Source organism: Lynx rufus, unplaced genomic scaffold (assembly GCF_022079265.1).
Source record: "Lynx rufus isolate CCGP_SWC_20201006 ecotype Redwood Valley unplaced genomic scaffold, mLynRuf1.p SCAF_1, whole genome shotgun sequence".
Lineage (NCBI taxonomy): Eukaryota > Metazoa > Chordata > Mammalia > Carnivora > Felidae > Lynx > Lynx rufus.
Window position 1 is genome coordinate 57,097,433 of NW_025814823.1, and position 18,318 is coordinate 57,115,750.

The 18,318-nt window shown below is 34.4% G+C and overlaps 1 non-coding gene across 1 annotated transcript; it reads left to right on the forward strand.

The window, feature by feature from the left end:
* Positions 1-247: 247 nt before the first annotated feature.
* LOC124522995 (U6 spliceosomal RNA) lies at positions 248-354 on the forward strand. The gene has a single exon (XR_006964889.1). It is a non-coding gene; the product is annotated as a U6 spliceosomal RNA (small nuclear RNA).
* The last annotated feature ends 17,964 nt before the right edge of the window (positions 355-18,318 follow it).

Below are 18,318 nucleotides of genomic sequence, written 5' to 3' on the forward strand. Positions count from 1 at the left end.
AACTGACCACACAGGCACCCCATTTTTCTTTTTATGTTTAAAAACAATATAGATAGAGAAGGTAAAATGTAAACTACATTTTATAGTTTCATATTTTTAAATTATTGAAGAATATTAATTGAAGATTTGGAGAGAGAAGAAAACAAATAGGCTAAAAACAAAAAAAAATCCATTAATCACACAATGCAAAGAAATTGTTCATCATTTTTCTGTTTCTTTTACGTTTCTATAAATGTATTAAATATAAGTGCTCGCTTAAGCAGCACATATACTAAAATTGGAACGATACAGAGAAGATTAGCATGGCCCCTGTGCAACGATGACACGCAAATTCATGAAGCGTTTCATATTTTTACAAAATTCAGCATCCTTTCTTAATAAAAACCCTTGAGAAAGTCGGGATACAAGGAACATACTTAAAGATCATAAAAGCCATTTATGAAAAGCCCACAGCTAATATCATCCTCAATGGGGAAAAAGTAAGAGCTTTCCCCCTGAGATCAGGAACACGATAGGGATGTCCACTCTCACCGCTGTTGTTTAACATAGTGTTGGAAGTGCTAGCATCAGCAATCAGACAACAAAAGGAAATCAAAGGCATCAAAATTGGCAAAGATGAAGTCAACCTTTCACTTTTTGCAGATGACATGATATTATACATGGAAAATCCGATAGACTCCACCAAAAGTCTTCTAGAAATGATACATGAACTCAGCAAAGTTGCAGGATACAAAATCAATGTACAGAAATCAGTTGCATTGTTATACAGTAATAATGAAGCAACAGAAAGACAAATAAAGAAACTGATCCCATTCACAACTGCACCAAGAAGCATAAAATACCTAGGGATAAATCTAACCAAAGATGTAAAAGATCTGTATGCTGAAAGCTATAGAAAGCTTATGAAGGAAATTGAAGAAGATATAAAGAAATGGAAAAACATTCTGTGCTCATGGATTGGAAGAATAAATATTATTAAAATGTCAATACTACCCAAAGCTATCTACACAGTCAATGCAATCCCAATCAAAATTGCTCCAGCATTCTTCTCAAAGCTAGAACAAGCAATCCTAAAATTCATATGGAACCACAAAAGGCTCCCGAATAGCCAAAGTAATTTTGAAGAAGACCAAAGCAGGAAGGAGGCATCACAATCTCAGACTTTAGCCTCTACTACAAAGCTGTAATCATCAAGACAGCATGGTATTGGCACAAAAACAGACACATAGACCAATGGAATAGAATAGAAACCCCAGAACTAGACCCACAAAAGTATGGCCAACTCATCTTTGACAAAGCAGGAAAGAACATCCAATGGAAAAAAGACAGTCTGTTTAACAAATGGTGCTGGGAGAACTGGACAGCAACATGCAGACGAATGAAACTAGACCACTTTCTCACACCATTCACAAAAATAAACTCAAAATGGATAAAGGACCTGAATGTGAGACAGGAAACCATCAAAACCCTAGAGGAGATAGCAGGAAAAGACCTCTCTGACCTCAGCTGCAACAATTTCTTACTTGACACATCCCCAAAGGCAAGGGACTTAAAAGCAAAAATGGACTACTGGGACCTCATGAAGATAAAAAGCTTCTGCACAGCAAAGGAAACAACCAACAAAACTAAAAGGCAACCAACAGAATGGGAAAAGATATTTGCAAATGACATATGGGACAAAGGGCTAGTATCCAAAATCTATAAAGAGCTCACCAAACTCCACACCCGAAAAACAAATAATCCACTGAAGAAATGGGCAGAAAACATGAATAGACACTTCTCTAAAGAAGACATCCAGGTGGCCAACAGGCACATGAAAAGATGCTCAACGTCGCTCCTTATCAGAGAAATACAAATCAAAACCACACTCAGGTATCACCTCACGCCAGTCAGAGTGGCCAAAATGAACAAATCAGGAAACTATAGATGCTGGCAAGGATGTGGAGAAACGGGAACCCTCTTGCACTGTTGGTGGGAATGCAAACTGGTGCAGCCACTCTGGAAAACAGTGTGGAGGTTCCCCCCAAAATTAAAAATAGACCTACCCTATGACCCAGCAGTAGCACTGCTAGGAATTTCCCCAAGGGATACAGGAGTACTGATGCATAGGGGCACTTGTAGCCCAATGTTTATAGCAGCACTTTCGACAATAGCCAAATTATGGAAAGAGCCTAAATGTCCATCAACTGATGAATGGATAAAGAAATTGTGGCTTATATACACAATGGAGTACTACGTGGCAATGAGAAAGAATGAAATATGGCCCTTTGTAGCAACGTGGATGGAACTGGAGAGTGTGATGCTAAGTGAAGTAAGCCATACAGAGAAAGACAGATACCATATGTTTTCACTTTTATGTGGATCCTGAGAAACTTAACAGAAACCCATGGGGGAGGGGAAGGAAAAAAAAAGAAGAGGTTAGAGTGGGAGAGAGCCAAAGCATAAGAGACTGTTAAAAACTGAGAACAAACTGGGGGTTAATGGGGGGTGGGAGGGCAGGGAGGGTAGGTGATGGGTATTGAAGAGAGCATCTTTTGGGATGAGCACTGGGTGTTGTATGGAAACCAATTTGACAATAAATTTCATATATTAAAAAAATAAATCTAATATTTAATATTTTTAATTAGGATAATACTGTACTACCTTTGAAATACAGAAGCAAACTCTTATTCTGTAAAATATTCTTCAAAGTCTGAATTGTTAGTTTTTATATTGTCTCTATAGCATTTTGTAATACAGTTCATTAAACTTCATTTACCTGTTTTTGCACATTTAGATTTCTACAATTTGCATATTATAAATAAGGCTTTTATGAGCATTTTGTACATAATGTTGAACACCCTCTGTGTACTGCTCTGATCATTTTCTTAATACAAATTCTTTCAGGTGCAGTTATTGATCGAGTATTTTCTGAGATAAACTAACAAGCATTTAAAAGTTATTGATGAATTTTCCATTCTTTGCTCTCTAAATCTATGTTTTAACAATTATTTATAAATACTATTTAGTGTTTGATTTATGTTCAACTTAAAGCATAGAATGTGTTCTATGATCAGCTGTTTCCATTTAGAAATGCAATAATTGTTATTTTAAATTTTGTGACACAATTACTAAACTCTGATAACCCAAGAGTAGAATAATGTCTTAAATATAGGTTTGCAATTCTTGACCAATTACTCCAGTTTTAATTTTTCAAAGGGAATGAAACACCCTAAAACTATCTAATTATAATGCCAAAGCAGAATACTATGAGACCAAATGCAGCCTTTGTGTAATGATGGAAGCTTTAAAGCTCCTTCCTTAATTGTGATAATTTGGAACAAATTAGGGAGTCTTGTGGTGAGCAATCCGCTAGTCACAGATCTCTTAAGAGCACTAAATCAAGGTGCAAGGAAACTTGCTGAGCAGAACTCTCAAATCTGAGAATGTTTCCTTAACACAAGGTCAGCTTCAAATGTCTTTTTATATTCCTAATACTTACTAGAATGGCTATCTTCGCTTTTGTGAATATTATAATTCCGATTTTATTTTTAAAGCACAAAGCACATAGATGATACTACTGTGTAATTACAGAATTAATATAATTTCTCTAACAATATTCTCTATTAAAATAAAATTGCTATTTTACATTGTTTCAGCTCACTTCGGATATAATTGTGAAATACCATATTTGGAGTTCCCTTGATCCATACTTGTGTCCTCTATATGCTTTGTTCTAAATAGCAATAGGCATTTGATGGCAGTAACTCTCTGAAGTTCAATAAAAGGTCAAGGATTCTAGAGGGAAGCATAGCAGCAGGATTCCTTCTACAAATGAGTCTAACGTGAGGAAATACTGTACAGAAAATGCTGTCCTAACAGTCTAAGAAGTTGGCAGAGGTTTTGTTAAACTGAGTATCCTCCATTAGTGGCTTTAAAGACCTTTATTCCTGTAAAGGTACTCAGGTAACATATGTCATCACTGATTTTTTTTCTTTGCTCTTTGACCTGATTATTTTAAAATAAACTATTCACTACATTCTAGGCAACTAAATGTAGCTTGTTAACTAAATACACTTAGAAATTTTTGTCACTTACACACAATTAAATAGCTATCTGAAAATTTTTTTTAAAAAGGCAGAATAAAAGCTTTAAAGCCATATGAAGAAATAAAGAATTAACTTAGAACCAAGCAAGCTAATGAAAAATATCTTCTTAAAAAAAAAAAAAACTTGTAATTTGAAAGTCTCAAATCAGCTTATACTGAAACATTCTGAAAAGATCAGTTCCCGTGTGGTATTCTCTGACTCAAAATTCCCTTGTTCTAACAAGGGAGTAATAAAGGGCTTTGTGTTAACAAAAAGTGTTCTTCATGGTTAACATATTAACTAACGACATTTTCTCCTACGTGGAGAACATGCTCTTTTTGAAGTCCATTATTAGTTTGGAATTCAGTCATTTTGAATTACTGGTGAGACTTTGTACAATGCTGACTTTGTTATGGTTAGAACTCAAATAAGGATATTTGGAGAAAATCTATACTTATTATGATAATTATTCTTATATTATTAAATAATTTTTAAAATATATATATACTTCTAAGGATATATCTTTTGCAGTTAGAAGATCACAGTGTTCCAGAAATTTTTATTTAGTAACTTACTTCTAACTTAATTATACATATTTTATATCCACAGAATAAATATATATATTAAGATAAAATAAGAATGATAATTCTAATATTGATTAGCATAATATCCAGATCGTTTTCTTATGCTCATAAATTTACAATTTGAAAAAATATATGTACTCTTTTGACCAAACCACTGATGATATAGTATATAATTTGAAACTTTAACAGTTAAAATATTATTACCAAAATTGGCAATCCTGTATTAGTCAAGATGTCCTCTTTACCAGAAGTGTGATGTTGGGCAAGTTAATTAAATTCTTTGAGACTTAGAATTTTTATCTGTAAAATGCAGATAAGAATACCTGCCTTGTAGAGGTGCTCAAAGAGTTAGTTGAGTTAATATTTGTAAAGCACTTAGAATTATTTGAGAGATGGAAAACAAGGGCAGGTTTTTTTAAAACAAGGGCAGTGTTTTTTATTTTTTATTTTTTTTATTTTTAAAAAAAAATTTTTAACATTTATTTATTTTTGAGACAGAGAGAGACACAGCATGAACGGGGGAGGGGCAGAGAGAGAGGGAGACACAGAATCTGAAGCAGGCTCCAGGCTCCGAGCCATCAGCCCAGAGCCCGACGCGGGCGGGGCTCCAACTTGCGGACCACGAGGTCCTTACCTGAGCTGAAGTCCGACGCTTAACCGACTGAGCCACCCAGGCGCCCCAAGGGCAGTGTTTTTAAATAACAAGGTTATTTAAGAAAAAAAAAAAAAAAGTTAAAAAAAAAGAAACTTCTAGACGTTCATGTGTTTCACTTTACAAGAACAAAGTAAGTTTTCATTTTAATACACTGAAATAATGAGAAAGTATTCCTAAAATTTGAAAACATATTTGCTATTTTCAGTTAGTACCTAAATAGTCACACATTATGTAATGAGAATTTAACAAAATATATTGTAGAGGGTATTGCGTTTCTTTGTTTTTTAGTTCCTGGAAATTAAACCTCTGTGAAATGGAACTGTTCTTTGATCTTACTTCATAGATTAAAACTATCATAATTTTAAAGGTGTAGAGTATTACAAGGGCCATGTATTAGACATTCTTTTTTTATATATATATCCAAAGAAATGTATCCTCCAAAATATGAAGTACTTGCTGGAAAGTGTCATTTAATTTATTTAATTTCATAGAAATATTATTCAACACTAGAACCTAGGTCTCCTTAATTCAGATCCAATACTATCTTCACACAACAGATGAAAATTGGGGTACTACTCTGACTCTGGTTAAATATTAGAATTATGTGAGGAGATTTTAAAATATATATCACTGCCCACTGTCGCTGATCAGATCAATTGAATCTAAATCTCTAAGGGATGGATCTTGATATTTCCAAAAAGTCAAGATGTCTGAGAAATGATTTTTGAGACACTTTAGGGGGGAAAAAGAGGGAGGGAGGGGTAAGAGAGAGAGAGAAATATCCATGGGTGTTGAATCTAGATGATGGATATATTTAAGTTCATAATACTATTCTGTCTACTTTATTTAAGTCTAAAGTTGTTCGTACAGATTTTAAAATAAAAAGATAGTGGGGCACCTGGGTGGCTCAGTCTGTTGAGCGTCTAGCTCTCAATTTTTGGCTCAAGTCATGATCTCATGGTTTGTGAGTTTGAGCCCTGCATCTGGTTCTGTGCTGACAGAGGGGAGCCTGCTTGGGATTCTCTCTCCCTCCTCTCTCTGCCCCTCCCAGCACACATGCCCTCTCTCTCTCTCTCCATCTCAAAATAAATAAACTTTAAAATAAATAAGTAAAATAAAATAAAAAGATACTATGAAAGACTCTACTAACGTAGATTAACTAAACCTTTACCCCTTGCTCTTACATAATACCCTAGAGTTTTACTCAACAGACACTTCAGGGTTCACAAACGATCCCATTATATCGATATCCAATTTAGCAAGCATTTTCTACCATGTTTTCCTGTTATATTCCATTTATTTTGTTTCTTCCTGCCATCATTTCTTGATGCCATGACAAACTCACCCTGTCTCCCAGACCATGGTTCTTCTCATGTGATCTACTTCAAGATACAAGATGCTTTGGTTTCAATAAAGAATTACTTAGAAAAAGGCTTTCTGCACATCCATGCCATACTTTGTCAACTGGATGCTAAAGCCTAGAATTTCTGAGACTGTTGTTTCATATTTTCCCCCTCAGATTTATATTAAGGGTAAATTCATACCTGATGAATAGACATTCCATGGTTAAAGAATCCATTCTGATAATTTTCTAAAACAAAGAATTGTCTACAATAAATTGAAGTGTGTTACTTATAGTATAGAGATAAAACCTGCTTTCAGGGGCGCCTGGGTGGCTCCCTCGGTTAAGCGTCTGACCAGCTCAGGTCGTGATCTCGCGGTTCGTGAGTTCGAGCCCCGCGTTGCGCTCTGTGCTGACAGCTTAGAGCCTGGAGCCTGTTTCAGATTCTGTGTCTCCCTGTCTCTGGCCCTCCCCCGTTCATGCTCTCTCTCTGTCTCAAAAAAAAAAAAAAAAAAAAAAAAAAACCACAAAAAAACCTGCTTTCAAATTTAAGTGGTGGTTATAAAATAAGTAAGTTCCAGGGATCTGATGTATGGCCTGGAGACTACAGTTAATACTATATTGTGTATCTGAAATTTGCTGAGAATAAACCTTAAGCGTTCTCATCCCCCACCCCAAACCCACACAGGTACCTATGTGAAGTGATGGATGTGGGATATGTTAATTACCTTGACTCTGGTATTTATTTCAATATGTATAAGAATATCAAATCATCATGTTGAACACCTTAAATGTACACAATTTTCATTTGTCCATCATACCTCAATAAACCTGGGAAAAATAAATGGCAGTTTTTTCCCACTACTTCATTTGTAAAGGTTTTAAAAGTCTAAATTTTCTAGTCTCAGCGTATTACATTCTACTTCCAATAACATAAAATGAAACTATATAATGATGGATTTGTAGACTTAAGTGGATTAACTTCAGGCTATTCTCTCTTCCTTTCTCTGCATGGAGGCAAACATTTATGATTTTCTTAACATCCAGTTTGATGAGGATGAAAAATATACTAATTGGTATCCCTATTTTTAGGGAGACTTGCTATAGAGACTTGCTCAGATTACCTTTGATCAAGGTAGACACAGAAACATAAACTCCATCAGATAAGTCAACTTTTTTCATGTAAGTTTGAGGCTGTTTCATCCTATTTGAATTCATTATATTCTTAGATACTTCTAGGAAGTTTTAAAGTATTATCAGTTCTCTGCCTATTTCTATAACAAGAAATTAAATTAGCCAAGGATTATCTTTGTTCTATAAATTATAAAAATTCTGTATATATTATGTTCTAGACTTGCAGGAGATAATTTTTTTTATTTTTGTTTTGTTTTTATTAATACAAACAATATGCAAGCGTAATGAAATGAGTTAGAAAAATTGAAAAAACCACACATAATTTAGTAGTAATACTAGTCAATAGAATCAGATATTAAAATATGTATATTTTTATAATATTTTAGTTGTGAGATATACAGAATTTATATAATTTTTCCTGTTGCAGATATATAATACTTTATTTACATCATTATTTGTTTTTAATTATATTCTTAGATTAGTTCTTAAAAGCAGAGGTCTTAGAAACAAAATATATTGCAACTCCTATAGCATACAGCTGAATTCCATTATGAAACATACATTCTTTCTTAAAACCAGCAAATATTTTAAATATACAGATTCCCCCAAATTATATATTTACCATGTATATACATACACATGGCTTTGATTTATAACATCAATATAAGCACACTAGCTTAATGATTTTATTCTTATTCACAAATTGACTTATGAATAAGAATCCATACAGTGAATCCGGTAATCTTAGCATTATAAATTTTTAAATAAATGATTGGAAAGCAAAAATGTTTCTTTGTCTTTAAACCCATTTTTTTTTCAAATTAAATTAGTTTAGTTGCTTGAGCATATGAAAGATAGGCATATGTACAGTTCATCAATCATGTTATTTCTTTTTAAAGATATCACATGATTTTTTGAAGTAATAAGTATTAACATGTGTAGTATGTGCATCTCTAATATTTTTATGACTATACACAAAATTTTAAGGTTTGCCTAGATCCTTTGTTAGAAAAATAAGTAAAGTGTATAATTATTTGTCATAATAGAAGTCTATATCGGGGCGCCTGGGTGGCGTAGTCGGTTAAGCGTCCGACTTCAGCCAGGTCACGATCTCGCGGTCCGTGAGTTCGAGCCCCGCGTCGGGCTCTGGGCTGACGGCTCAGAGCCTGGAGCCTGTTTCCGATTCTGTGTCTCCCTCTCTCTCTGCCCCTCCCCCGTTCATGCTCTGTCTCTCTCTGTCCCAAAAATAAATAAACGTTGGAAAAAAAAAAATTTAAAAAAAAAAAAAAAAAAAAAAGAAGTCTATATCTTGTATCCAGAAGTACTCTTGCTAAAACAAACAAAATGCAGGAGTAGTTCTTTAGAAACAACTAAAAAAATGTTTGCAGTCAAACAGTTTAGCTTGCCACAGTTTCATAGATGTTAGCAGAAGACTGGTGACTCCTGAGTCAAGAGTAACAGCATGGCAGGTGGTCTGAACTTAATATTTGCTTCTGTTTTCTCTTGTCCCCTAGCTCCCATAGTGGAAGATGCAGAAGAAGGCCTACTGTATGCTGCACACATGGTGGTTTGTGTCACAGGTGAGGAATCCTGGTCAAAAGAAACCCCAGTGTTATAAGGGGATAGTTGTTTATAAGAGGGTAACTGTCTGTCCAACCTTTGCTCTGAAGGAAGATACTGTCTTTATAATCCTGGTTAGAAAACCATCTGCCTTCCATCCCAGAAGAAGACAATATCTCTAACTTCCAAGTCCTTTTACTATATGAATACCTTTGAAAAAAGTAGTCCAGAATACAGCCATCAATGCTTTTCAGCAAACCATATAAACACACAAGAATCTCATCAAGAATCATCAGCTATAATCTTATGCAATGGTAACTACATATAACACCAGGGATATTAGTTGCTTGAGGACTCACAAAACCAGCAAAATTTGAACATTAATAATTTACTGTAAGTAGATAAACCAAAGGCCACAATTTCACAAGTTAGACCTAGCAAAAGAATCTGAATAGAGCAGTCATTACTAATTAAGGTTATCAATGTTCACTTCAGTAATAAATTAGGTTGTGAGAACTTCAAGGTAAAAACTGGACTTTAATCACTTTTGTAATCCTTTAAAATAAACCAGTATCCCTCCTACTTATTAGCTGCTAGTAACAAATGTCTCTTATTTTCAAATTCTCAACATCAATTTGGATAAATGCCCATCTCTACACTGTGTGACTCTGGTAGACTGCCGATCACCAGACTCACAAGAGTCCACAAGTCTTAAAACAGTAACTGGCATAACGAGAGTACCATTTAAGTATTTGTTACACTAATAAAATTAAACCAAATAACTCTACGTGATATCATGCTTAATAAAATTGTGTTGAATTATATCAAATCTTATTTTTCTCTAAATTTTTATTTATTCAGGAAGCAAAATTAATATTCAAAATTTGAAATGTACAAAATGATAAAGCAAAATTCTTTTTCATATTCTTCTCCCTCAACCACACAAATTAATGTAGGCCAAAAATATCATTAATGTTTTTTTCTTATGGAAAAGTTTTATACATATATAATAAAACATATATATATATATACACATATATATATACAAACATATTTACAAATGTAGAAACTGCTATTTTCTTATTTTTAATATGAAAGATAATAAACCGTCCACATTATTCCAATCTTGCTTTTTTCTCTTAAATGTGAATCTAGGAGAGCATTTTATATTCAATACATATGGAGTTTTCTTATGCCATTTTGAGGATTTACAGTGGCTCATTAAGCAAATCCTCTATTGATAGGCATTAAAATAATTTCCAGTATTTTTCTGGAAACAAAAACATTTGCAAGTAACTCATTTTTATCTGTGCAGAAGAGCTGTAGAATAAATTCTTGGAAGTGGAATTTCTTGATCAAAGTGTTTGGCCTTTTTATTTTTTTTTTATTTATTTATTTTTTTTTTTGGTGGCACAGATTGCCATAGATGATATCTATGGATTTGTGTTATAAACTTCCTCCAAGAATCCACGAGAATGCCTATTTCCCTATATGCTCGCCAACTAAGCATGCTATGATATATTAAGGTTTTTGCCAATCTGGAAAGTAAAAAAATGGGATGGAATGCAATTTTAGTTTGCATTTGTCCTACTGTGAATGAAATTGATCATATTATTTTATATACTTAAGAGATATTTCTACTTCCTCTTTGGATAATTATGCACCACTTTTGAACATATTACTGCTTTCCTTTCCTTTCATATTTCCTTTCATTTTTTTTATCATTTGCCTTCTGTATTAGTTTTCTAGGGTTATTGTAACAGTACCATAAACTGGGGGTGATTCCAAGCAACAGAAATTTACTAGTTCTGGAGGCTAGAAATTTAAAATCAAGGTGTATTGCAGGATGGTGTTCCCTCTGAAACTGTAAGGGAATCTTTCCTTAACTCTTGCTAGCTTTTAGTAGTTTGCTGGAAATCTTTGGTCTTCTTTGGCTTCTAAATTCATCAGCCCAATCCCCCATTTCCATATGTCCTTCTCCATGTATTACTTCATATTGTCTTCCCTTTGTGCATTCTTGCAAATACTCAAGAAAGAAATAATACCAGTTCTACCCACAACCTTCCCAAAAATTAAAGTGGAGGGAAAGCTGCCCAGCTCGATATTTTTTAGGTCAGCATTCCTTGCTTTTCAAATCAAAGGCTCTATAAGAAGTTAACTATAGCTTAATATAATTCAAGAACATAGATATAACACCTCCAATTAAATGTTAGCAAACAGTATCCATCAATATTTGGAAAAAGTTTAATATATCATGACTAATTGTGCTTTATTCAGGAAGCCAAAGTTCATTTAACACTCAGTTAAATTGCCCTCACACCAATTTTTAATGCTTGAATAGTTGCTTGTTCTCACTTGTCCTGAAAATGGAGTTTTTGGTTTCATTTCATTACTTGATTTGGATAATTTTTTGGATAATTTCCCTAGGGCAACGGTGGAATTCTTATAAGATGCCATCATGTTTAGTCTCCTTATGTTAAATTTTAGCAAATTAATTAAATTAATTTCAATTAGCTACATATTGTATATACTACAATTTATCTGATGGAGTTAATTGAACATCAGCATGATCAATATTACTATGCTAGTTTCTATTTTCCTTTCTTCATTTTTTTTTAGGATTCTTTCAAAGCTATCATTGATTTATAGATATTCCTTTAAAGACATCTCTATGGTTACAGTGTAATGAAGGTATATAACAAGATCAGGTAATTATATATAAAGATCACACCAATTGTGATAGGCCAAAAAATAGGCCCCCCTAAATATCTATATGCTAATTCCCATGTGTTATCTTACATAGTAAAAATGTGTTCAGTAAGTAAGACTGTGTTATCTTACTATTATAATAAAAGGGACTTTTACAGATGAAATTAAGTAAAAAATCTTGAGGTAGGACAGTTATCCTGGATTATCCAGGTGTGTTTGATATAATAAGAATGGCCTATATAAGGGGCAAGAACAACAAAAGCAGAAGAAGGAGATGGGACAATAGAAGCAGAGGCTGGAGTGATACACTTAGATGATAGAAGAAGGGTCATGAACCAAAAAATGCATTTAGAAGATATCTAAAAGCTGCAAAAGTGAAGGAAATAAATTCTTCCCCTGAAACCCCTGAAAGAAACATAACACAGCCCACATCTTTCTTAGACTAAAGACCTCCAGAACTATAAGAGAATGCATTTGTATTTTGTTAAGCCACTAAATTTGTTGTAACTACAGCAGTGATAGGAAACTAATACATCACTTAAAATATGAAATACGAAATATAAATGCACCTAAAACAACAAGTGTTTCTAACTCCAATGTTATTATTTTCTTTCCTCGTACTATTAAACCACTTTCCTGATTTTGGATTGTATTATTCCCATAAATTCTATGAATTTACCATATACATTCATGACTAAATGGTAGTTATTGCCTTCTTCCAGAGTAACAGAGTGGGGACTCTACATGTATTTGCTCAGTTAGACTGTATTTTCTTAGTTATTTGGCTCTGAAGTGTTGTTGCATGTCAATGAGTTCTCACAAATGCATATGTACATAACTAATGCATTTCTGTGTCTGAACATTAAGACATTAGGCAGATGATTTTTCACATTCTACTTTCTCCTCTTGCAGCTAGAAGGTGTGATGGTGACCAAAATTTACATGTGGAATTATTCTGAGGGTTCCATATATTCAGTGCAAAATAAATGCTCACCCTTCCCTGGTTTCCCAAGATAAGGAAGTATACTAGTGGGGAAGGAGTGGGATGATAAAGTATAGGATAGAGGCATCAGAGTAGATATGGATGAAACAAGGAAATTATAACCACAAATCTAACTCAAATTCTGTAACTATGGGAGGAAGTTCTTTCAAACTTATCTAAAGAAATTATTTTTGTCTACGTTAAATCTTTTAAGCATTATACTCAAGGCAGTGATGCTGATTCTCCTTAAGATACATCCTACCAGCACGTGTTTCATCTGTTTCCATGAATTAAGTTGGATACCCAATGTTTTAGTCGATTTGGGCTGCTATAACAAAGCATCAAAGTCTATGTGGCTTATAAACAACAGAAATGTATTTCTCAGAGTTCTGGAGACTGGAAGTTAGAGATTACGGTACCAGCATGGTCAGATTCTGCTGAAGGAACCCCTTCTCCTTTTTTCCTCATTGGATGCTCACATGGTAGAAAGTGCAAGAGGTCTCTTTTATAATGGCACTAATCTCATTCATGATGATTCTGTCCTGTGACCTAATTATCTCCCAAAGGTCTATTTCCGAATACTACCACATTTTGTTTAGGATTTCAACATATGAATGGGAGGGGCACAGACATTCAGTCTATGGCATTCAACATAGTTCACATGGGAATTACAAGGAACGCTCATGGAGGTGAAAACTACACACTGAAAGAGTAGAAAGTTCTAACCAGACAATGTCAGTAGAGAGTACACATAAGATTATATGCTAAAGATGTTATATCAAGGATGAAAAATCAAGGTTCAGTAGGATTATTGTATTAATATGGAAGTGGTTACAAGGGATTAGAATTTCAATATCTTGGTTGAAGGCCAAATAGTTTTAATAATCTGCTAAAGATAAAGTGAACTTGGACTCAGTGATGGCATATAGTTAATGAATTTGAAATGTCAGCTTCTCCCTGGCATAAAATAGATGATGTCCCAGAGAGATGAGAGTGTTGGAATGGAAATATTATATAGAACTCTCTTAGCCATCTAAAAATATTCCTAAATGAACTTCTCACCAGCTTTTAAACTAATGATTTTGTAAAGAGAATGCAACATTCTCATAGTGCTCATGCTCTGTATCTCAGAGATGATGATAGGGATGCTGAAATGGAAATAGTTTCTTTGAAATCAATAGAAATGTCAGGGTCACAAAAGAAGGAGAGGCCAAGTTGTAATGGAATATCAGGGGGTTATATTCTACGTTATATTGCAAGTGATATAATATTCATAGAAGGGATGAAAGCATGAATATTTAATCCCCTGGCCAACCCATAAAATATTAATGAATAAAACAAAAAATTTTATCTGAAATACAAATAGAACAGGTAAAGTGGAATATGAAATATAATTGATCTAATAAGCAAACAAGACAGAATGAGAAAATGGAACCAAAAATAAAAAGCAAACAGAGGGTTGGAGTGAATAATCTTAAGAATATTGATTATGTTAAAGTTAAATAAAGTACATATTCAATTAAAATGACAGACAGGATGCTACACTTATACCTCCCATCCTATAGGAGGAGACACAGAATTTATGGGTGTCCTTTGGTTTCAGTGACATTTCCTATATATGGGCATCCTCTCATGATCCCTTTACTGGATTACTTAAGGACTGTGTACTCTTCAGTGTGACCTGAAAGCAAAAAAAAAAAAAAAAAAAAAAAAAAAAAAGGTTTCTGCAGAAAATCTTAGTTGTGATGAAAGATATCCCACCATGTTCTTTTTTTTTTTTAATGTTTTTATTTGTTTTTGAGAGACAGAGAGAGACAGAGCACAAGGGGGGAAGGGACACAGAGAGGGAGACACAGAATGCAAAGCAGGAGCCAGGCTCTGAGCTGTCAGCACAGAGCCTAATGCGGGGCTCAAACTCACTAATGGTGAGATCATGACCTGAGCTGAAGTTGGAAGCTTAACTGACTGAGCCACCCAGGCGCCCCTGCCATCTGATTTTTACCGAACAGTAGCACATACTCCACAGGATAGGAGTATCTTTGGTGCAAAAAAAAAAAAAAAAAAAAAAAAGTTTGTATGGAAATTGGCAGGCCTCCTCCCCACCACCCACCCCCCTGTCAAACCCACCCTTGGAATAATTACAGTGAATATCTGGGTTTCAGGGTAGGGTCAGAACCTCTTCTACTGATAATTAATATCCTTCTAAAAGTAGGTTCTAGTAACTTGTAGTTGACTTGCCCTGTTGCTATAAACATCTGTCCGTGAAACTGGACAAAATACATGGTTTAATTGTTTTCAAGCAATCATATAAAGAGAAGTAAAAGTCTTTGGTCCTGGAGTGCCTGAGTCGCTCAGTCTGGTAAGCGTCCAACTCTTCATTTTGGCTCAGGGCATGATCTCACAGTTCACAAGTTTGAGCGCTGCATCGGGCTCTGTGGTGGCAGTGTGGACCCTTCTTGGGATTCTCCCTCTCTCTCTCTGTGTCTCTCTGTCTCTCAAAATAAATAAATAAACTTAAAAAACTCTATAAACAAAAGTCTTTGGAGTGCCTATGTAACTCAGTTGGTTAGTGTCTGACTCTTGGTTTTGGCTCAGATCATGTGTGGAGTCCAGCCCTGTATCTGGCTCTGTCCCTCTCTCTCTACTCCTCTCACTTCTCTCTCTCTCTCTCTCTCTCTCTCAGTAAATAAACTTAAAATAAATTCTTTTTAAGACTTTGGCCTTAAGAAAAGGAAAACAAATAATGCAAGCCACCCTGACATCCCAACCTTTTGCTTGAGGAAGGTGACATGTAAACTGAAGAGGTTGGAGATGTGGGCTGCTGAAGTAGCTGAAATTTATTGCTCAGGTGGAAAAGAAGTGGAAGCTGTGCAGGTGGAAAGGAAAGAGTAGACATAGTCTCAATGGGAATATACCTAATTTTATGGTCAATGGTTAAAATGTCTTTGGCCAAAGGTTGGGATAGAAAAATAGAAACAAATCTAAACAGAATGATAAATATATTTAAATAATTCAAAGGAAATAATTATAAGGAAAAAATGGATTTAAAAAGAAATAGAACAACAAAAAACAATTATATTGTGGTTACATAAGTGTAAATGTATTAAGTACTCCAAGAAAGAAAAAAAAGACAAAGGTTGTCAGGCTGAATAAAAGAGCAAACCTAATTTTATTATGTCTCAAAACAAAAATGCTAAAAGTATGAGGAAAACATATCATGCGAAGAGAAAGCAGAAGAAAGCTGGTGTGGCTGTAAAGAGTGTTATCAGAGACAAAGAAGGTCGTTTCATAATGGCAAAGATTTGATTCACCAGAAAAATATAATAGTCTTAAATACATTTGTACATAATATCAGACCTTTAAAAATAGACAAAATTTGATAAATCTAAATGGAGAAATAGACTAATTTATAGTCACAGCTGGAGACTTTAATATCACTCTCTCAGTAATTTCTGAAACTACTAGACCGAGAATAAATAAATGCAGCTGGGCCCAGCCCTAAGCCTATAGACTAATGATATGTAGCTGCGTGAGTGAACCCAGAGGACAAAAGCTTACTTCCACCTCCTTATTCTCTCTCATTTGTAGGTAAACTGAGTTATTTGAAACCTATAAATTAAAATGTTCTTAATAAACTGCAAAACATTGTATTGATTTCATATTATAAAATATGAACATAATATGCATTAAAGTATTTGAATGCCAAATAAATAAACAAACAAGGGCATAGATTTGAAGACTATCGACCAAATTGACATAAATCATTTTTATAATACAATATTCACAACCACTGCAAAACATACATTATTTTAAAGTGTACATAGATGATTAACCAAGAAAGACTGTTTAATGGATCAGATAATGAATCTTGAAAAATTTCATGAACTTTGCAATGAGTATTTTTTCTTTTCTTTTTTTAATATTTATTTATTTATTTTGAGAGAGAGAGTATGAACAGGCTAGGGAGAGAGAGTGTGGGAGAGAGAGAACCCCAAGCAGATTCTGTGCTTTCAGTGCAGAGCCCAATGCAGCACTTGATCTCCCAAACTGAGAGATTAGGACCTGAGCTGTTATCAAGAGTATTTTTTCTGATCACAATCATATAAGTTTATATCCTTCAGGAGTAGGCTCAATGCAGTGACTAAAACAAATAAACAAATGTATCTAGATAGTTTGCTAGATGGTAAGCTGAGCACAAATTAGATTTTAAAAGAAAGGAACAATAATTAAACACTTAAGCTTCATTACTATTTGCAGAAGTCAAGTAGTAAGTATGTTGTGGTACTTTGTTGTGGTATTAATATGCATCTTTCTTATTTCTAGTAAGGTTCAGCAACATTTTATGATTTTTTACTACTTCATTTCTTTCTCAAATTCATTATGAATTGCATATTGTGGCTTTATTGTACATTTTAATGTGTAGGGAAGTTTATATATTTTAGTTTCTTATCTTTAGAAGTTTCCATATTTAAGGGCACCTGAGTGGGTCAGTTCATTAAGTGTCCAACTTTGAATTTAGGCTCAGGTCATGATCTCATTTTTTGTGAGTTCGAGCCCAGCATCATGATCTGCAGGAGTCTGCTTGGGATTATCTCTCTCCCTCTCTTTGTGCCTCTCTCCAGCTTGCTTGTTCTCTCCCTCCCTCTCTCTCTCTCTCTCTCAAAATAAATAAACATTAAAAAAAGTTTCCATATTGAAAATATCTTCTATTTGCATTGTAGGATGACTTTCTTTTTGAGACAGGGAGTGTGAGCAGGAAGGGGCAGAGGGAGAGGGAGAGAGAGAGAGAATCTTAAGTAGGCTCTACGCCCAGCATGGAGCCTGATGTGGGACTTGATCTCACAACTGTGAAATCATGACCTGAGCCAAAATCAAGAGATGGACACTCAACTGACTGAGCCACCCATGTGCCCCTGCAGGATGACTTTTGATGTATAGAAGTATTCCATTTCAAATGTACTTGTATGTAAGATATTTTCCTTTATGTCGCACTATCTTAAGAAATTCTAAGATACTTCAATATGATAAACATATTACTCTATATTGTGTGGTAGAAGTTTTAAAGTTTGGGGGTGCTTGTATGGCTGAGTTAGTTTAGTGTCTGACTCTTTATCTCAGCTCAGGTCTTGATCTCAGAGTAGTAGTTCAATCCCCTTGTTGGACCCCACAAAAAAAGTTTTAAAGTTTTGCTTTTTAAACATAAACAATTGGTGTCATGCAGTCATTATGTATGTGTGTGTGTGTGTGTATGTGTGCACATATGTGTGTATTTGTATATGATGTAA